The sequence below is a fragment of the Sciurus vulgaris genome (assembly GCF_902686455.1).
Source record: "Sciurus vulgaris genome assembly, chromosome: 5".
In the NCBI taxonomy this organism is placed as follows: domain Eukaryota; kingdom Metazoa; phylum Chordata; class Mammalia; order Rodentia; family Sciuridae; genus Sciurus; species Sciurus vulgaris.
The window spans coordinates 147,985,328-148,008,956 of record NC_136465.1 but is presented as its reverse complement, the minus strand read 5'-3'; positions in this window follow the sequence as shown (position 1 = coordinate 148,008,956).

The following is a 23,629-nucleotide window of genomic DNA, read 5'->3' as shown; positions in this document are numbered from 1 at the left end:
CTACTGAAGGGAATTACATATCAGCAAGAAGTAGGATTGTAAATATTTATGGCCCAAAAAATGGAGCATCTATGCGTATCAAACAAACCCTTCTCAACTTCAAGAATCAAATAGAAACGCCTTCCAAAGATAACCAGTTTAGAAAATCCCAAGACCAGTTAATTACTGCCTTTCTTCCAGTGACTGCAGAGAACCTCAAAGAAATGATGACTAGATGTCCTATATCAGTCATCCTTAATTGGAATCCAGAATTAAGGAAATAATCTAGATATGTATGTGTAGGAGGCTTTGGGTAAATTTCAGCATAGATTTTTTTTGTTTTTCTATTTTATCAATTTGAATTTTTCTGAAAGTTTAAATTGTATATAAACTATGCAGAAGAATGATCTTCTCATTTTAATTACAAAACAAAATAATGATATGGTTCTACCAAAGGAAAAACGTGTATGACTACCTATAAGTATATATATTTATATTTATGTGCATGTATGCATATACATACATACATATATGTATATTTATAGGTAGTTATGTGTGTGTGTATAGAAAGAGAGAGAAATAATGTGTGGTAAATATCAACAGATACTAGATCTAAATAATAATCACATATTAATGACCGCTCTTTCAACTAATTTGAAAGTTAAAATTTTGAAAAAATATAATCCACAATAGTCATTTGTTACATGTAGTCATGAAAAGCTGTATAAATAAAAATTATGAAGAACATTAAAGATAATTTATACAGTCAACTTATATGTTGTAAATTTTCAGTTATTTTTATACCCCCTCATACCTGATTATAAATTATCCATAATTATTGTGTAAGACTAGGTGAAGTAAAAAAATAATGTTCATTAGTTTATAGCATATACTTTTATTTGGATTGTGTTAGATATACTTACTGTGGGTATATCAAAAAAGAACATTACAGGTAAAGGAAATACTTAAACCATTAAACATATTGATAAAAAAGAGAAACTGATTTTTCACTTTGACAAATTTAATGATAACCTACTTCGTATAAGATACACAGACCTCAAAAGGTTATAAAGATGAATAAGTCATGCTTTGCTCTTAAGGATAATCAGCTTAATTTTGTTTCAATAATTTGATAGGTTGTTGAATCTATTTGTAATGTTTGCTTAAATTTAAAACAAATTAATTTATTTTTTATTTCAATAGGCAAATTACATATTTAGAAATATGCAGCGCTGCTTCTTTGTAACTAAAAACACTTTTGTTTTGTTTTGCGTTGGCATTGTATTCTTTCAATGGAAAAACAGCTTTCATATTTAATAAGTCATTTTAAATTCCAATTTCCATTTTTGTGGACTACTTTTATCTGCTATTTTTCAGTTACCATAAGAAGTCTACATAATCACAGAAAAAACATTACTCTCAGAAAACTAAATATATTTAAATGCTCTTTTAAACATTTGATTTCATTAAAATTACATAAGTTTGTAAGATCAAAATATTTTAAGGACATTTCTAATGTGTCCATTCAAATGTTGATTAATAATGACATTTTTGATGGGCTGTTTTTCTTTGATCATATAATGCCAATGTCGAAATCCAAATGCTTTCACTTAGAAATTTGATGTATATAATATGTTACTAAATAACTGCTGTATAATACCTAAGCACAAATTTGGGAAATTCAGAGTAGTTTTGCAAGAAGTGATTGGATGTAATTTTTGCTTCATTAAAACTGCTTTGAAATTGATTTAAAGAGGATAGTAAATGATTTAAATGTAAGCCTAGCCCTTTACCAAAACTTTTAAGCTTTTACTAATTTATTGCTTAATGAACAGATCCTATCTTATAAATGAGACTCGATAGTCATCTTTTATATGGATATATTCATTTTGTTGTCATGAGAAATTTAACTATGAAAACATTTTCTTCTTATATACATATGAATATATACACATGGATACACCGTGCTAGTCAGCTTTTTGTTACCTACCCAAGTTCTTCTCTGCCATCTAAATCTTGATAAAAAATAGCATCAACTAAATCCTCCATTTGGAGTACCACCTCTGTTGTCCCTGCAGCAATTTAAGCTCATTTTTTTGGTCCTAAAGTCAATTACTCACTCTCCATAGCTCTTCATATTCTAGGATTTCAGCACAATGAATGGGTTGTTGTTGAATTCAGAATATCAGGTCTGTGTGAAATCTGGCTTTTCAACTCCTACGTGAGTTTCGTATGCCTCAGTATTCCTTGTGTGTGTACTTACCCTTCCCTGTCCTTTTCCATCACAGCAGTGTTAACTATATGTGGGACTATAAAATTTATAACTGAAAGACCATAAAACTCAAGGTCGATCACTGTTGGGGTGAACATTATATTCCTAGAGCATATCACAGTGCCCATTGCATTCCTCCTTTTCCATGAACATTAAGGAATGAATTAATGAATACTTATTTGTTTCTACATGTATTCTTACAATAACTTCTGTTATTTAAGTTAATATTGAATTTGCAGGTTCCTTGCAATGGGCAAAAACCTGTTAGCTACTTGCAATCCACGCCGTCTTAATATTCTTTTCCACCAAGTCTTTGTCCCTGCTGGTCTCATTCCTTGAAATATTCTCTATCAACATTTTCCTTTGATTCAGTTCTGTCTATTCTCTAAACAGAGTTCAAGTTGCACCTTTTCCTTAAATATACTTGCAGTGCTGGTTCAGGTTAAGTGTCTCTGCAGTCTAATACACACATTCATGATGGCAAATATCAGCCCAGCTTTTTTGAATTAGAAACTGCTGTCTAAGGGATTAAAAATATGTTTCTGGTCAAAATCATTTCAATTTTTTTTGTAAGGTATACAACTTGTAACCAGTTAATATTTGTTGAGTAAAAAAGGTCGAAATCTTGCCTTTGATTCAGAGAATCTCACTCTATCTGTTCTTTTCACTAGAAGCAAATTCCAAGTGTTTCACAAATCTTACATATTAAAATTCATGTTACTACTTGTCATTAATTTAATATACAAATCAATTCACTTTTAAACCTTATATTATTAAGCAATGGAATATATGTTAAACATTGAGCCCTAGGGCATAAAGGATGTTCTAATATTGGCCCTGAAGATAAAAAGTTGGAAAAAATGACTGCTGATCACATCAGAACGGCTGATCTGTAAGCAGATGTAATATGGTATACCAGAAGTATATTTCAGCTACAGTGGAAATCCTGACAAGGGAATACTCAGCTCTATCAGGAAGCAGAATTAATTTGGCTTTTGAGAAAAAGAAATGGTGTGTTTGAGGGTCAAGAATTGTTTTCTGAAGAACAAAAAGGAGGAAATCATATGAAAAGGGATTGTAAGTCTAATGGAGGAAGGAAAAAAACAGTACATTCAGAAAAATATAACTCTCTCAATATTATTTGAATATAGGATGTAATGGGGGATAAGCTAATCAATAAATATGCAGATGAGATCAGCAGAGGCTATCCTTGGTGTCACATATTATACTGTGCTGAGAGTATCTGACCCTTCTGTGCAGTTAATAAGAAGTCTTTGAGAGGTTTGAGTAAGGGAGGGATATGGTCATTTCTACAGAAAGGGAAATCTGTGAGGAATATGTACATTTTGAAAAGATCAGACTTAGAAGCAATTCTAACTCCATGGTGATAATGCAAATGCAGTATGTATGGAAAAATTTTAAGAACCAATTTCAATAAGAGAATTGAACTAATTGTCTATTTACATATTTCATATACTAGTAAAGAGCTATCCAATCAGAACAAATGAAATAAAAAAATTTACAAATAAAGAGTACATCATGTTGAGAACAGCTAATTTCTTGTTTAGTCAGCAAATATCACACTAGTGCCCATAAGAACAAAATGGACAACAAAACAAAATCATAAACAAAAAAAAGAAAAAAGAAAGAATACACAAAACTTATTTTTATGTAAAGAAATTATGTTAATATGAGAAAAAATTCATAATTTCATAATATTGCTTATTAGTGAATGTTATATTTGGTTAGTAAAAGTGATTCATGGTTGGACTCTAATCATGAAAGTGATTCACCATTAGACTCTAGCAATTCTATTGGTGTTCCTCGAAGATTCAAATAGAAATGTAGAATGAATAGTGTGGCAAAGGATACAATATACAAACAGTTGTAGTTACAGGTCCTTGTTTTTGTCTTTTCGTTTTGAATTATCCTATGTGAAATTCACTAGACTAATTTCACATGGATATAGAAGCATTTGCCCAAAACAGCCCCAAAAAAAGAGGTAAAAATGGTATCCACACAGTGATTTTGATTACAGTGTGTTTTCCCTTAAGTAATGAAATCATGTTGCATATAAAGATGAAATTCTTTGTCAGTTCATCTTTTCTTCCTACCCCCACTCATCAGGATTTATTTATATTTTTTCCTGTTGTGCTTTTATGCAAAAGTTAATAAGTAAACTGAAAGTTGCAAATGAAACTAGAAAGCCAGTCAAACTGGTATTATTGATGAACTTCTTGAAGAGCAATAACATCAAACACTGTTAAATAATTTAATATCATAAACCCTTATTTTGGAACCATGATGCAAATTTTTCCTTGCATGCAGGTTGCTAAGCAACAGGCTTAAAATGTTTTTGTTGACCATAAATACAATGCTGTTCAGTCCCAAAAAGCATAGGCATTTCCCCCAATCATTTCTGAGTTATCATATCACATTATGCAAGCCATGCTTTCAAAATAACAATGTTCTGTATAATGAAAATGCTACATATGCAATGCAAATGCTTTCATATAGGACTCAAAATTTCTTTCCAGTCAATAGCTATTGTGGCAGTACAATTATATTTAAAAGAAAAATATTAGATATGTAATTAGTTTGGATACAGGTGGTAAAAAACTTATTTTTAATATATTTGAATAAATCAGAAATAAATATTAAAATAACTCAATTACATGACAACTATTATATATTTTATTCAAAAAATATAAGCCACTGCATAAAATTAGTAGAGATTCAAGTTGAAATCTCTGTTTTATTATTTTTTGTGCTTAATGCATTTCATGGATTTATATATGCTTTATATATATATATATGCTTTATATATATATATAATCTGTAGATATCATAATATCAATATAAAGTTACTTGAAGGTAGGGATAGGGATAGAACTCTAAAGAAAAAGCTGCACAGATTCTTCCAGGAGAAATCTCAAAAGGGGAATGAGGATCGTTTATTCTGTCATAGATATAAGATCAGCAAAGCAAAAGCTCATGGGGTTACATATTATAGCAAAAGAATCTGGGAAGATTATATAAAAAACAAATTCACAGTTCTAGAGATGAAGTGTACTTAATCCCCTTGTGTTTTCTTTAGGAAGAAAACTGACTCACATATTTTCTTTCCAATAATTTGATACCTTGATAAGTAAGAATGTAGTCTGTATGGAAATACTAAAAAACAAATACATTCTTTCTAATTTAACTCAAACTTTATGTAGTTCAATCATGAAATTTGATTTGTGGATCCAGACTAGATAGATTCCCTAACCAATGGTAGACTTTAGCGATGAAATTTTGAAAACATAATTTGTCATTATTATGGTTGTTTTTAAAGGAGTGGGGCCAAGTCATGTTGAATCACAAACTCAAGTCCATTTAAAATTTTTAATAAATAACACTTCTAATATTTTTCTCATACCTTTTAATATGTTTCATCAAAGGAATAAACAATACAAATGTGTTTTATTGGTTGTTCAGAGAGTTAATGCTGGATGAAAAAAGAAAGAAAATTTACATAAATGCATACACAAACAAAGAAACCTAAACCTACACTGAAGTAGAATAGTACGTGTATGCAGTGCAAGGGAAAATACTAATAGAAAACTCATAACAAAGTGTAACTTTCTAGTTTTGGTGTCTTTTTGGTTTTCATTTTAAAACATTATATTTGCTTTTTAACCTTTTTGTCTTTTGTTTGTATATAAACTGTGGAGTATGTGATACAATACAAAATCTGACTCTACCCATATTTTCTCGGATGGCACCCAATGAATAATAGTGATGAGAGCTGCAGCCTTGGGGCCAGACTACCTGCTTGTAAATTTACAGTTTTCAGCTGCTCTGAACTTCCTTCATCTCTATATGCCTTCTTTTACTCATCTTCAAAGGGTCTATGATAAAATTTTATAATATTATTGTGATAATTCCAGGAGATAATAGTCCCTGCAAAAAGACATAGAAATGCATGAAGTATGTAAAAGATATGTTATTCTTTTCATTAATACCCTAAATAGTATTCATGGCTAATTGTATTGACTTAGTTGAGATCCAGATTTTGAAATAATAAAAGAAGCATAGTCCTGACACACCTGTTTTTCTTTTTTTTTTTTTTTCAATCAGTGAAAATTCTCATAATTTCCCTCATCTGACTTTTGACTCCTGGATCAAAATTCTGTCACACTCACTCCTAACGAGTAACTAATAGAGGTTGTAGAAATTACCATGCTTGATTTAGACAAATAATAATTATTCTCTGGAGCTAGTGAAAATGTTTGCTCTAATCTGATCTGGCATATTAAGACTCAAACAAAATTTGGGTTTAATAAACTAAGGAAGACAAATTGATAGCAACATATATCAGCTTCTCTGAATTAACTAGCACTGCTTGGTCAAAAAGTGGGCAGAGAAGCAGTTAATATTTTTATGTAATTTGTAGATTTTGTAGAAGAGTTGACTACTAATTATTTGGTAACTGTAGTACCAACAGTATCCATGCTGCATTTTCATTTATAAATTACTAAGATTGCATGCTTTAAGTCTAATGAATTTTAAGGTTATATTAATGTTTTGTGGAAATATTTTTAATTATCAAGTTCTCATTGTAAGAAAAGAAAGAACTAGGTATTTTATGATAAAATAATGACTTAAAGTTCTAGAAAATTAGAAGTGTTTAAAGTGCTCCACATTCAATATGGAAAAAAAGATAAATTACTTAGAGCTGAAAATGTAAATTTCTAAAAATACAATGTTTGTAGTTTTGATGCTGTGTATGTTACTAGATAAAAGCTTATAGAGATTTTACTGATAGATCAAATTCATTACAGGTATTAAAAGCATGAACAAGATACTCAAGAAGGTGCATAAATTTATGTGATTATGTTTAAAACATCTGAAGATGTGGAATAGATTAAATATATTAACATGTAATACTGAAGAGAAGCATACAGGGACAAGCCTAAATGTGAGCTATTCCATTTACTTAGATAAATAGAATTCTTAATGCAGTAGAACCACAGATGACTGCAAGAGTAAATTTTATATTTCTGTCTAGATATTAAAAAGTTTACATGAAATGGAGTTTCTCTCTTGATCCATATCAATTTGTAAAGGTAGGCAACTCAGTTTGCTATGAAATATATCCTTATGAAGCATAACAAAATCCAATTTACCAGTAAAATCTATATAAATTAAAATTAAAGACTAATCTTCATATAATCCCTTGCTTGGACTATAATGAAAAATGAGCAGGTACCTAAAATGACCTCTTACACTGATTATTTTAATTTTTATTTGATAGAAATTATCTTTAATAGGGAACAAAAGGTATATGGAAAAGTCACATTATGTATTTTTGTGACCAGTAAACTTATAAAAGCTATAATAGAAAAATATAAGGCTGTCCTTATTTTCTCAGTTATAGAGAAAATTTTTCTTTAAAATCAAGTCTGAAAAATGTAAAATGTTTCCAATTCCCACAAATTTCCCACAGAGAAATATTGAAGGACAAAGATGGATTTATACTTTATATAAATTTTATATGCCATTACATTTCATGCCATTGAGTGTAGTATTGATTTGAACTGATCTACAATCATAAAAGGATCGCTCTAACCTCTTGTTAGCAAAGAACTGAATGAGGGGCCTGTTCTAGGAGATCCATTTTAAAGTTTTAAGCATTAAAATTCGTGTATACATTTTATGTGGCATATAATAAAAGTGAGAAATAAAATGTATTCCCAAGTATTTTAACTTGAGCAATAGGAAGCAAAAAGTTCACTTATTCTGAAGTAGGGATGACCAAGGGAAGAAAGCATATCGAGTTGGGGAAGTGGGATAGAATTTTCCAGGACACCACCCCGTGAAAATACTTTTATTTCAAGAAGAAGTATAGAAAAGAGACATAAATTTTGATGTCATCAAACTCATCCCTACTTCGCTTTGAAATGTGATCAATTTTTACCTCTTATTTTCCATATTTTTATAGATATCTAAGATCATAGATATTTTCCAAAAGTTTTCATTTTTGTTTTTGTCATTAAATAGGACTTTTACCTATTTCATTTATTTTCTTCAAATTCTTTCAGCCTTGGTAGTTCTTTCAATTCGCTTCTGCGCTCCTTTGGTACTACTCCATACTGAAGTTCTTTTCTTTCCTCTTTCCTTACCTCATTTCTTTCCCTGTACTTTCTTACTTTCTGACATTATAATATGCTCTGGACTTTTATACCTCTCCTTCCCTGGTACTACAATCAGTTATTTTCCCAATGATTCCTAATTTTTTTTTTTTTAACTAGAAAATTTTATTAGAAAATAAGGTCTCAGTGCCAGATGTGCTTGTTACTGCTGGAGTGTCACTAATGCTAGGCCATATCAGCTGAAAGAATAAGGAAATATATGTGTCTATATTTCAAACCCAACAAATCCCACGATTTCTAGACTTTCTATAATTCTTCTTATTTCTGTTTCTAAATTATAATATTGCCTTCTTTGCTATGCCTTTAAATAGTTTCCTCAACTCCTAACACCCAGTCCCAAAGCCCATGCCTCATATTTAAAATTTTCCTTATAGAGACACTCCCCTTTGGGATACCAATAGGAATACCAATATTTTGACCTTTCAGCTATTGATTCAGTAATGATTAGTAGCCCTCTATTTCAAATCTGAACACAAAATGACTTATCCTCCTGGTCATAGATCTACAGCTTTGTGAATCAGCTAATGTAGGCTGGTTTTTTTTTTTTTTTTTTTTTTTTTTTTTGCAGGGATGGTTCTACCTCAAACCCTAGATCTGAGTGGCTTTCAAGATCTCACTTTGCATCACATCTGACGATATCCTCTTTGTGAAAAAAATAAAATAAAATAAAATTCATATAGTTAAGAGCACAGATACATGGAAGCATGGATTATTGGGAATCATGATGCAATCTATCACAATATCACTAAATTTATGATAATTGTTCACATTGTCATAAGTTTATTTTTATTTAGCTCACTAGGAAATTATGGGCTCTTTTGCTAATAATAAAACAGTTTTTAAAAATAATTATAAACCAAGCCTCAAACAGGCAACCTGTAATAATTTTAAATATCATAAATAAATTACCAATTTACCAGTGGAAATGTAATATTCTCCCTTATGTAAACGCTTTAACCTTTGAACACTAATTTTAACTCAATTTGTTCCTAATATATTTTCACAAATAGAAGAACCTCAAGGTCAATTCTGCCTGCAAGGAGACAGACGTGGCACAGATTTTAAAGCAGATTTATTTACTCACCTTAGTTTAGAAGCAATTTTCCCCTTGGGCACTATTTTGAGGAAGGTCAATTAAGTTGCAAATTGTCTTATTTTTACAAGCAGTCCCTTTCCCATTCACATTTTTTGTAATTATTTGCTTATTCTTGTTTAATTGTCTCTCATGTTCTACCACTGACATATAATAATTCTTTGACTTTCCCTGGAAGCCAGGATCATGGCAAATCATCTTTATTCACCTCACTTCTCCCACTTTTCAACAAAGGACTGGTATCTCTTATACTGGGAAGCAAAGCAGAGGTGACTGGAAAGAGTTCTGATCTCAGGCTTCCATGTGGCCTTTGAGTTGTGCCTTCTAGCCTCTCCAGGAACGCATGACAGAGATATTCAGGAAGGATTCATGGAAGCTGACTGTATCTTCTAGTATCCATAGGCAGCATGAGGTTCAGTCACCTTTCCATCTTTGAGTTAGGGCAATATAGAGATTTTTCTTTCTGTATTTTAATATGTCCTGACATGTACAGTTTGGCACAATCTTCTCTTTGTTTAATGGCCACTGTTCTTACTCTTCTTCTTTAACTGATGCAACCAGATGACTCAGCAACATTCTATTAAGTCTGGTTATTTGAATGGTTAGTCCAATACAGATGGGTAATTGATTATAATATCCCTGTAAATAAAATTAATAGGCAATAACTTACTCAGTTTGGGTTGCTGTAACTAATACCATACACTGGTTGGTTTAAACAACAGAAATGTGTTCCTCACAGTTCTTTTGACTCCAAATACAAGATCAGGGTGCCATCATGACTGGGTTTTGTGGAAAGTCCCCTTCCTGTCTTGCAGATAGCCGCTTCCTCACCCTGTCTTCACGTGGCAGAGAGAACTCTGTCTCTTCCTCTTTAAGGGCACAGATCCCATCAGAAAAAGGACTCCATTCTCATGACCTCATCTAAAACTAATTACCTCCCAAAGGTCCTGCCTCCCAACATCACATTGGGATTTAGGCCTTCACCATGTGAATCTGGGGGGAACACAAACATTCATTCCATAACAGGATATAAACTAAGGCTGTGCTTAGACTATACAACTGAAATATCATTATGATCAATATTAATACAGCTAATGTGAACAACAGAGGCTGAACTGGACCACCTGTAGTTATGGATTCTGACCTAAATCTCAGACTTGGGTCAGTTCAACGAATGAATCTCTTCAAGACTGAGCCTGATACATTTAATGCATTCTGATAACATGAGAAATTTATAGTATATGCCTTCCTCCTTGTCTCCTCAAAACAACTCATAGATATTAAGCAGAGTAGAGGCGCATTAGAGAAAGGGAAATTTCTAGTTATTTCACAGATCATGGAATAGTGGTCCTGAACAACCAGAATCCTTGTTGCATCAAAATGCCAAAAGGGATAACAGTGATCTAAGGGGATGAGGTGACACATGGAGTTTTGTCTTAAGTCTGTTTCAATGTAGGAGAGCATATCCAACACAAAATGCACTTTGATTCCCTAATTCTTAAGAGATTGATTGGAAAAAGAAATATATGACCATTGTAGTATACATACATTGGGTACCAGACTATTGTAAATGCTTTATTGAAGAATGATCAAGTGCCAGATAATGGAATCTCACCCTCTCATTCAAAATGCTAAACTTAAATAACACTGATGTCTGTGTTCTAGGTAGGTTCTAATAAGAAAACAGAGGTCAATGGCCCAGTTGCAAAAACTAGGAAAATTACAAAAATGCATATTTTCAAAGGCATGAGATAGCTGTGGAAGAAACAAAATTGAGATAAACAAAAATTCCAGGGAGGAGATAAATTTTCCTGATTTGCTGATTAGCTACAGTCTTTTTCAGAGCCCAGTGAACATTTGCTGATTCAGGGCATAGGTTGTGGATCTGGCTTAGCTCAAGCAGAGAGACCCTGCTGGAAGAAGGAGAAACCAGAAAGCTTTTTAGTTGACACGCAGAGCCAGAATAACAAAACAGGAAACCGAGGGGCCTCAAATGCTTCACCAATTCTCTCCGCAGGACATTTTCTGAGCTCTAGGACATGCGGGAGTCTGGGGACCTAAAAAAAAAAAAAAAAAAATGTTCTGAAATGTAGACTGCAATGTCCTACAATTTACAGTGCTTAAGAAAGAAAGTCCGGCTGAGGGAAAGTGGTTGGGCTCAAACTGAGGACAAGCAGATCCATGAGAACAACAATGTGAAGCTTGGCTAGGAAATTCTGAAGGGCAAAGTGTGAAGTTCTATTTTAAAAAGCACTTAACCTATCCCTTTATATTTTTCCATTGGCAAATGCATCTTGTTAATATTTCTAATGAAAAAAGAGTTGAATGATTTTTAAACACTTCCAAAGAATTAATGATGCTCTAGATTTACAGAGAGCATATGTGTTGCTAAACCAATCACCTTTCACCTAGCTTGTAGGCCATTAAGCAGGCTCATGGGTCACAATCAAAGATAAGTCTCTGTTTTATGTGAAGACAGCACTATTTTCTCCACTAGGTTCTCAATACTTGGAGTTGTTCATTAGTCCTAGAGCGTTTTTCTCCCTAATTTGATGTGCATCAGTCTTCCAAGCTGTTACTAGCCAAACTGTTGGAGGTAGACCACCCTATATTCTCTGCTTATACACTCTGTTTACTTCTAATAGTTTAAAACACTTTGTAAATGATACATAAATTATCTAAGTTCATTTCTTCTTGCAAATTCCCACTAGTTTATTTTTGCCATTTTGGGATGATATTATTTTAGTTTTTTTTTTTTTTAATTTTACTTTTTATTATTTTGTCCATGAAGGAAAATGCATATTCAAAGCACAGTATATTATACAACTTTTGACATCTTATTATGTTAAATTATGATTCTAAGAATAGGTGAACTTTACCATTGTTTTTATGGACAAATGATCACAATGAAGTGGTTACTGAATATAATATTATTTTTGTGGTCCTATAAAATGAGCAAGTTTAATATACCTTATTTTAAATGATTGTTTTGTTAAAATGTAAAACCTATGTAAATATTTTTCCTAATTTCCAATTTTCACTCTGAGAGATAATAGTGCATGGAATTTCAGTATGTTATCCATGATTTGATGTCTGTTTATAACTATCCCGTTGACAAAACAAGTCAGTGTTAAGCTTCAGTAGGCTGATAAATTTAACATGATTAGTTCTCATTAATGTCAGAGTTAAGCTTTTTCCTCATAATAAAGGAGATCCAATCCATGGAGATCCTTACAGAACCCAAATATCTGTCACACAATGATTGTCCTTTCTTGCACCATTAATTTCAGGTCAACTAAGAGATCATTAAAGGAAAATTAGTTTAAAAATTGAAAGACCAGAGGCTGAAGTAAATTAAATAAATTTCATGAAATAGATACACGTACAAAAATAAATTTGTCAATTGTATACATTTAATAAAATTTTAGTGACTTTGATTTCTAATATTAGAAATCTAAACTTAAAGATTTATTTAAGTAAGTATAATCATTACTTTAATGATTAAAAAATATGAAAAAGAATAAAAACTAAATAATAATCAACAATCCTAAAACCTTGTGACAACTGCCATTCTTCATGTTGGTATCCTTCTTTCTTTTTCTCACTGGTGGCATGTGTGAGGATGACAAAGACTAAATCATTCTCTTTGATTCTCATAAGCATTTGTTGAAGGAAACCCTCCAGGAAAATAGAGCATTCTCTAAAAAGAGAAGGAAAAGGCAGGTTGGGGAACTGGAATTATGATTTTGACATAAAATATAAATCATAAGTTTGTGAAGCATTTAATAAGCTAGGTAAAAATCACTTTTTATCTTGCATTTTTACTTAATATTTAATGAAAATGTTATTTTCCCATGATTTATTTCCCATAGCAAAATTTAATGGCAGAGTTAGGCAAGAATATGTACACATATTCCGTATCTTAAATGAAAGAGAAATAAAAAAAATTGAATCTCTTTCTTTCTGGGAATTATTGGTTATTTTCAAAGGGGTAAAATGTCAATAAAAGAAAAATATGCTGAAACATATGAAGATATGATACATATTTACAAATTAGTACTTCAAAGGGTTTTAAATTCACACTTCCCCTTGTTGTTATAAAGGAAATATCGTGTCCAGCATCATGCTTACTCAGAGTTCAGATGAATTCTTAAAATTAAAAAAAAAAAAAAAACTCCGCAGTACTAACTTTGTTTCTTTATACAGTTTGCATCTGGTATTAATGTTTGCAATTGTATTATAATCAAAAGCTGATTTTTAAGGCATACATGATTAAGGTTGCTACTCTTTTATTTTAGACCAATAATTTAAAAATTGAAATGTTAGAAAACAATGTACATCACTAAAGCATGAGCTACTTTCACCTAAATCTGTAAAAAATATGAAAGATCTTGATTTTTTTTCACTAAGAAGAAATTATTCCTGGATAAAATTACAAATATGTGTAGAATATATTTAATAAAATACTTATAACATACCTAACTATAGAACTTAAATATAGATTGGTGTATAGTATATAGAACAATATTCCATATAAATAACTTTAGCCTTCTTAAAAGTGAAGTTGCAGGCTGACTTTATGATCTTTATTTAAAAGAATCTTTATGTGTACCAAGTGCTATTTCTTTCACTTATAACCTAATATGTATAGACTTACATTATATAAATATTATAACACTGATTTCTATTTATACTAAATATTTCTGAAATGTACATTAGTTATTTGATCTTTCTTAGATATTTTATTATTTATATTTCAAATTTCTACTGAGATACAAGGACTCTAGCTCCTCACAAGTAGGTCCTTTGTCATTCAATGACATATATTGCCTAATTGTTTATAATAAATTCTAAAGTAACAAGCAAGAGAATTTCTGTGAAGAAAGTAATGTTCAGAGTTCTATTAAGCTAACACATTATGAAATAAAGAGCAGGAATAATAAAGAGAAAACACCACCATTGCAATGTGCATTATATTGGAACAAAAAGGTAATTTCAAATATATTAAAGATGTAATTCATTACGAATATTGCAACCTAAATGCAATAAGTATAACTACATAAAACTGTCTTTGAAGTTAGCAATATGTGGCAGAGCATAAATGGTATCTTTCACACAGAAATAAACATACCACTCTTAACCAACAACTTTCAGAAATATATGTGTATATTTAAAAAAAAAAAAAAAAAAAAACAGGAGAACAGTGGATTTGATAGTACATGCCAGAAGAAGGGAAGTTATCAAGAATAGGAGGTGATTCCCCCCTGAGTCACTGGTAGAAATCTAAAACCAAATGAATTTATAAAGTCAAGCATTGTTTTCACTTATTGAATCTGTATGAAAAAGTTTAATTCAGATTTGAAAATACAGAACACTGGATATAGTACCATTTGAGAATAATAGAAAATAAATGAAATCATGACTATGGTGGAGATAACCAAAATGGGAAAAATGGTGATTGAAAGAGAGCAGTGATCTCAAAATTGTGTTTTATTTGGCCGGTGTAATGTTTAAAATATAAACATTAATTATTTTAGGCAAGGCTTATATTTTCCCATGAGGCAGGCTCCACCCACACACTTATTATACTCACCATTAGAGTCTTCACTCAGTTATATTATCTGCATGTCTTATTTCGCAGTTCTCAAGCCTTTTAAAAGATTAAGAAAAAGAAAAAAAATTTTAGGACTCAGCTTGGGAAAATTCAAACTGCATGAACTTGATTTGGGAAATGTGATATATTTTCACACAATTCTTATAAAGATAGTGTGATTGAGGACCAGGTTTTGTGTATATTTACATATAAAAATACATATATATATAAAAACATGTGTACATAATTTATAAATGCACATATACATATTTTTTGAACTGTTTGGATCTTTTTTAAAATTAATTTTTTAATTTGTTCTAATTAGATATACATGACAGTAGAATGCATTTATGCACTTTGATATATCATATATATAATGGGGTACAATATTTTCTTTTCCTGATTGTACATATTGCAGGATCACATGAGTCATGCAATCATATATGTACATAAGGTAACAATGTCTGTTTCATTCTACTATCCTTCCTACCCCCATTCCCCTCCCCTCTACCTAATCTAAAGTAACTCTGTCCTTCTCTAGTGACACCTGTTATTGTGAATTATTTTCAATAGCACATTGAGTCTTTATATGTATATTTGTATATATTGATCCTATTTATTTATATATATTGAGTCTATATATTTTTATACATATATATACACACCCAGATATGTGTGTGTGTGTGTGTGTGTGTGTGTTTTGGGCACATTCAATGTTGGCACCTTCATTAATATTTTAGTTTTTAAGTGCTACCATAACAAAGCACCATAATTTAAGGGGCTTAAATAGCAGAAATATTGTGTTTCATAGTTCCCCAGACTAGAAGTCTGAGATCAAGGTATTATCAGGGTTGGTTCCTTCTAAGAGTTTTAAGGAAGCATTTGTTGCCTTTTCCCTAGCTTCAGGTAGTATGCTGGCCAATATTTGGTATTTCTTGGTGTGTAAAATCATAGCCAGATCTCTATTTTTATCTTTATGTGGCATAGTCCTTGTGTGGGTACCTCTCTGTAGAAATGTCCCCTTTTTATAAGGATAACTGTCATATAGGATTAGAGTTAAATGTAATGACCTCATCTTAACTAATTATATCTCTATAAACCTTGTTGCATCTTAACTAACTATATCTCTATAAACCTTGTTTCCAAATATGTTATGTTCTGAGTTGCCAGGAGTTAAAACTTCAACATGTGATTTTGGAGAGCACACAATTAAACTCCTAACAGTAATTACAATGATAATACATAGGGATGTCAACTACTTCAAACATGTTCAAATGCTTTTTCTAGAAAGCCTATATTTAGAAATGCAGAGTTGTTCAAGGCATAAAGCATGCTTAAAAATATTTGGGGGTGGTAGACTAAAATTCAGAAGACTAGGAAAGGTAAGTTACAGTAAGTTCCTATCAGATGAATTTTTTGCTTTGAAATTTTCAGGATAGTTCTCTTAGAATCATGTATCTTTTGCCAGGCAAGCTATTTTGCCTCTAGTTTCTGTCGGGGCAAACCCTGTGCCTGGTGTTCTGGGATTCTCTTCTTCTTTTGAAACTCTTCTTTAAACTTTACTTTTCCTCCTCTATTAGTCCTAGAGAAAGTCATGCTACACATTACCTTTGGATTATTTCTCTGTTCATTATTAATGAAAGCCACATATTAGGTAAGCATTTATATTGTTGTTTGCCTAATTTTAATCTTTTTGATGTCTCTGTACAAGGGGCTGTCAGTGGAATTTTTTTCTGGATTTATATCCCTGTTTTCTGAAGCACCACTTTTTCAAAATCAGGAGCACAGATTATCTTGAAATGGTTCTCAGTCTGGCATAATTTTCACTCTATCGAAAGGTCCTTTGCATTTGTGATATGTACATGGAACTCTATTTTATGGGCCACTTGTTTTCCTTTCATGTGAGCTTTTTCCTAGGATTTTCTTCCCCAGGAAATCAGAGAAAAATAAAAATAAAAACTATGCTCACATAACTCTTACAAAATTGGGTAAATTTTTCCAAAGTTCAACCAATAATTTCTTTTTTAAAACCACCTTTATACATAAGAATAATTTGCCTTGGGTTGCAGAAAAAAAAATGTATATATATACATAAATATCCTTGCATGCAACCCTAGTCGTTTAAAATAAGTATTACTTAAACTCTTGAAAGGTCATTTACAGGAATTATAAGAATATTATAATAATTTTTTTATAAAAGTTGTATATAACATGTAAAGCTCTTTTATAAAAAATGTTAAATAGCCACTAAGATTCATATTAAAGTGAGAAAATAACTTAAAAATTTACTTGAATTATATCATGAAGTGATTGGAATAGTTACAATGAATGTTTTCATAACAGAAAGAATATAGATTCTATTTTATACTATGACCTCAAAAATTCTCCAAAAGACATACCTTATCATTCATGGAACCACTAAGACCATAAAAGAATAAAACACTGTTAGTTTTATGAAAAAAAAAATAGCACTAGTGCTATATAAACTATAAAAAGAATATAAGTCAAAGTAAGTTTTTTAAAATGTCCGGTTGTGATTTATAACTGCCCCCTTTGGCACGTTTTCTTGAAGTTTTGAAGTTTTGAAAATTACTGTTTAATAATATGATAACTTACTAAAAAGCAACACCACTGTGTAGTTTATAAATATTTTAAGAAATAAATATTTTTAAAGCACATAATAAGATGTAACATCTTGTAGACTGCCAACTTGGTGAAAATTACTGTTTCTTTCCCTCTTTCCTCATTAAAGATTATTCTTAACATCAATGAGTTAATATTTATAAATGAGTTACTATTACTGAAACGTTGAATATTTTAAAGCATTTTAATAAGATTTTATTTTATGAAGCTAATTCCTCACTGTTGGTTTGAAAACATAATTTTCATAATCTGTTTGACTTTAAGTTTTATTGTTTTAGTTTTGATTTAAAAATTAGTTAAGTATTAGTTGACTTTGTTACTATGACCAAAATGCCTGACATAAACAAATTAAGTGAGAAAAGATTATTTTGCTCGTGGTTTCATAGGTTTCAGTCTATGTTTGGCTGGCTCAGTTCCCATGGGCATAAGGTGAAGCAGAATATCATGTTGGAAGGATGTGACAGAGGAAAGCTGTTCCCCTCATGGCAACCAGGAAGCAGAGTGAAAGGGTAAGGAAAAGACCAGAGACAAGGTATACCCTTCCAGGGCATGTCCCTGTTTCTTCCAACTAGTACCCTTTGACTACGGATTCTATTACCTCTCAATAATGCCATCAGATATGAATCTTTCCATGAATTAATCTACTGATGACGTCAGAGCCATCGTGATCCAATCATTTCACAAAATGTCCACATTGCAGCATTAGGGATCACACCTTCAATATTTGACTCTTTAAGGATAATGAAGATTCAAATCATGACAGTAGTCCAAGATATAAATTATATTTAGATACTATCACCAGGGCCCGGCAAAGTATCAAATGCAAAATAAAACCTGATTTTTGATTGCTGTTTTACTTAATTTGTAAGACTAGCTTGAACATAAATTAGCCTAGAAAAGTGGAAACATGCTGAGAACAAGCAGATAAATGATGGAATACCTATTTCTTTAGCTTCTAAGTATCCTTCCTTTTCCTTCCACACATCTTTATAATAGTAATGACAATAACATTTTCATTATTTGATGCAACCATCTATTATGCAGCTAAAGATTTTTGACCATCTTCCAACATGTATATTTTAAAATATATTGTACTGATAGAAAATTTAAGGGATAGTAAGTACAATGGACCAGAAGATTACTGCCATTGAAATTATAGTTTATTATTTATAGCTCCCACTGGGACTACACAAGAAAGCACAGATTTTGCTCATGAAGCACATAGAGAGGTAGAAACTATGGGCAAGAGCCTTTATTATGATTTCCATAGGAAAGGATGAGTAAGGTAGGCTAAGTAGGCTTAGAATTGACTTAGTTTCAGGCTCCAGGAATTAAGGGATATCTAATCTGTTATTTGTTTGGTATCTGGTTCTGGGGTAATTAGAGCAGGTATATGTGTATCATGGATTAGAATATAACAGCCCAATAAAAGAGGTGGTTGGAAATGTGGTTGGTTTATATTTCAAAAGTGTGCTCTAGTAGTAGAACTTTACCCAGGAAAGGAGGAGGGAGGGACCAGGGACCCTGGAAACCTATTATCAGGTTGTCCAGAACAAGGTGTGCCTCACATCTTCATGCAGGGTAGGTTAAAGCAAGTGTTTATAAAAGCTAGAAAGATAGATAATTCAGTGGGTCATACAAAGATCTTAATTCCTCATCTATTATAGTCATAATTTATCTTTGGATATTCTATAACTTAAAGTTGAAAGGTTAACTATTACTACTTCTCATATGAAACATTAGGGCAAAATGGTGGAAGGTAAAAATGAATAATGGGTCATTGCAACTTGTCATGTGGAGTATTTTAAATTATTGATATCTTCCTACATTACCCACTTCATTTCTCTTTACCCTCAACTTGAACTTTTTCTTGTCAAAGATCATTGGCAGACTGAGTTACTCAAACCTTTGTTCCCAAAGGCCTGAGTGTTAATAGTTATATAACTGAGGTAGAGATTATTCATTAGCTCCTCTTCTCTATGCACACATGTAATTAGAGGTATCCTTGGAGGAACTTTCGAATTCTAAATGTAGTCCTCCTTTGCCTCCATGGTTATTTATTTTCTGGTATACTAAAATGATGAGTTATTTAATGAACACCTACAAAATGTAAGATTGTATTATATGCTAAATATTCAAAGTGATCAAGACAAAATTAAGTCCTCATAATTGTGTCGACTATAAATATGTAAAAATTTTCTAATTAAAAGAGTGGCCAGGGCAATCATAATGACAATAAGAACCAATAGGATAAAACAATAAAGACACAGGGAAAAAGCTGTTCACTTGCAACACCTAGAGTATAACACAAGCATGTTTGCTGTTAGACAGTAGCAAATGAATGAGGTCTTTTGACTTTGAGCTATCGTCGCAAGTGTTTCACCTAGAAAGTATGTAACCATCCGGACTTCAGAATGGAAAATGGTTTGGCAGAGGGGCAGCCTGCAACCCAAGGGCACACATACTCTTATCTATCAAGATCTTCAATACTAGTTGATTTTTTTTCCCCCAGAATCACATATTTCACTGGGCAGGTTTAAATTATTATTTTATTATTATTAAATTATTATTTTATCAGGTCACAAAGGTAAAGAACTACTGACAAAATTAAGGGATCAGGCTTTCGATCTCAGCGACACAATCTGAAAATTTTAATGCCAATGATTTTCACCTTAGATGTTTGGAAGAAAAGAAAAACAGCTGTCTCCAAGAATTGGAAGTGAAAAGATATGATTTCTTCTTATTCAAATCACTCATAATAGCCAGTAATTGAATATAGCAGAGATCTCTTCTTGTATGACACATATAGATTTTGTAAACAATTTTATTACACTCAACTTTTTTTTTCAATTTCTATCACATAGACACCCATTTCAGTAATTATTAGGCATGCATTAGAATTAACAATAATGAAGGAACTTATCCTTGGAGAATGCTGGAATTTTAATAAAAATCACTACTACCACAATAATTATTATATTGTAGTAATTATATATTAATTACATTAGTATGAAAAATAGCCACAACACAACCCATCAAGAGCAACTATTACTCTAGAAAAAGTGCTGATAACTTCAAACTACATAACAGTGTATAATATTAACATGATTATCTTGACAAATCAGCAAATGAATGAGGTTTGGTTTTGAGCTCATTTTCATGCAGGAAAATGACATGCCAGATGCTAGGAATGCTTATTATTTACTCTTACAGCAATCCAATATTTTAGGTACTTTTTTAAAAGAGGACTATGAGAAAGTACAGAGAAACGTTACCTATTTTTGTATTATGATTTGCACCTTAATGGTAGCTTCAGTATCTGTACATAAGTAAAATCATTTTCTGCCTCTTCGTCATGTTAGTTTTGGGAATTCTTTCCCTCAAGTATCCTAAGCAACAAGGTGACTCATACCTTCTGTTGTCTCCAGTATATGCTGTTCAGCATGGCCAATGTCAATACCAGCATTATGACATTGACATTTGTTTATAATGACATAAATCTCATCTTCACTCAGTTTGCTGCATTGTAAATTTCTAAGATTAAGACAAAAGTTCTTTCCCAACATTTTACCAGATGTTTAAGAGTGCCTCAGAGCCTACAGGTACCTGAAAGATGATAAAATACAATAATCAGATGTTCAAGTTTCTGGTGCCCTAGTGGGAATACTTCTCGCTGGGCAAAGGTGTGACTTTTGTAGGAAAGAAATGGGATTTTCACTTTGGAACAGGTGACAGGATAAAGTGACTGACAAACTAAACGGAGAGTTGAGGGATGAGGGTTCCTACATAAGTATTCATGGGGAAGAATCCCCACCCACTTAACCTCTGAGAATTTAAAGTATTTAGTAACTCGGAACAGTCTACTTCTCTGGGTCTACGAAACTAGCACTTTCCCCAAATCCTCACACTACCACTTTACTCTTACAACTTTCCTAGTCACCATGAATACTCTTCCTCTTAGTCTTCCTATTTATTTAAAATCTATAATGTGGACTTTAGAATAATACAGTTGATAACAATAACTGATAAATCAACTGTGATAGTCTAATCCACTGATAAGAATAAACTGGGTAGTAACTGTAGACAGGCAAGATGTGACTGGAGTAAGTAGGTCAGGCACCTCAGTGTGCCTTTGAGGTTTATATTTTGTCCCTGGTGAGCAGAGCTCTCTCTCTGTACTTTCTTGTTGCCATGTTCTGAGTCGCTTTTCTCTGACTTGCTCTTCTACCATTATATTCTGCCTCATCTTGGGCCACAGCTATAGAGTTGGCTGACAGTGAATTAAACTTCTGAAACCATGAACCAAAATAAAATTTTCCTCCTCTTAGCTGTTCTTTTTTTTTTTTTTTTAATATTTTTGCTTTATTTATTTATTTTTATGTGGTGCTGAGTATGGAACCCAGTGCCTTACACATACTAGGTGAGGGCTCCACCACTGAGCCACAACTCCAGTCCCTCTCTGAGTTGTTCTTGTCAGGTCTTTAAGGTCATGACATCACAAAGCTGACTAAATCATAAACCAACAAAACAATATTTATTTTCTGTTTCTCAAACACAAGGAGTAGATAGTTTTTGAACATATCCTGAAAGCAAGGAGGGTAAATGGATGGCACTGATAATGATGTAAATTTGAATATCCCATAGCAGCAAAAAAGTATTTTAAAAAGTCAAGATGTTAGGGTTTGTATTGGATGTGTAATGTTCTATCATTGCCTAGGATGAACTGGTATTACTAGTCCAGTATCTCTGCATTTGGTTCCAAGTTATTCTCAGGGAAGAAAAGTAATGAAAGGAAGGAAAGAAGACAAAAGAGGGGGAGAAATATAGCAGCTATAGATAATTGACTAAAAATATTATATTACTCTTATGCCTTGGGAATTTTTGAGTCAATTCCAGTGATTTTTGAGGTCCTTTAATTTCTTTCATTCTCATAAACAACAGCATCCTATGGTCTAGACTTGCAGAACACAAATACAACATATAAACATTTATCAGAGAATTAAATCAAACTACATTGCTACCTAGGTAATTTTTAGCTTCAAACATTTCTCAAAACAAAATTCTATGAAGAAAAGCTTACTGCCTTGAGAATGATTAATAAATGAAATATTGTTATGTGTTGCACAAAAGGAAAAATAGTCATATTTTTTCACTTTCACATGTCACAAAAGATATAAATATCAAAATAATTAGAAATCTTATGTGAGATAAGGTGAAAAGTGGCCCCACAAAAGTAATTCTGCTCCAATTTTAGGGGTGTTACTTTACAGGGTTATAAAAGGCTTTATAGATGTGATTTAGTGAAGAATCTCAAGATGAGAGATCAGCCTGGATTATCCAAGGGGCCCTAGATGCAATCACAATCACACATATCCTTAGAAGAGGAAGTCAGAGGGAAATTTCACATCCATAGAGGAGAAAGAAATGTTAGAATACAGCAAAAAGGGATTTAAAGATGTTGACCTTGAATATTAGAATAATGTCACCATGACCCACACATTGGTCTACCAGACCAACATCTACCAGAAGATAAAAGAGAAAAGGAACCAGTTCTCCTCTGTAGCTTCCATGGGGAGTGATCTTACCAACACATTTAATTTTTAACCCACCTATACTGAGTATTAATGAAAGATCAAATACAATCATGTGTCACTCAAGAGTAGCAATATATACTCTGAGAAATGAGTAGTTAGGTGGTTCTGTCACTGTGCAATATCATAGAATATATTTAATATATATCATGGAGTGCCCTACCTATGATATGCAATCAATCCTATTGCTCATGGGCTACAGACTTATACAGCATGAAACTGTACTAAAAATTCAGGTAATTATAACACAATAGAAAATAT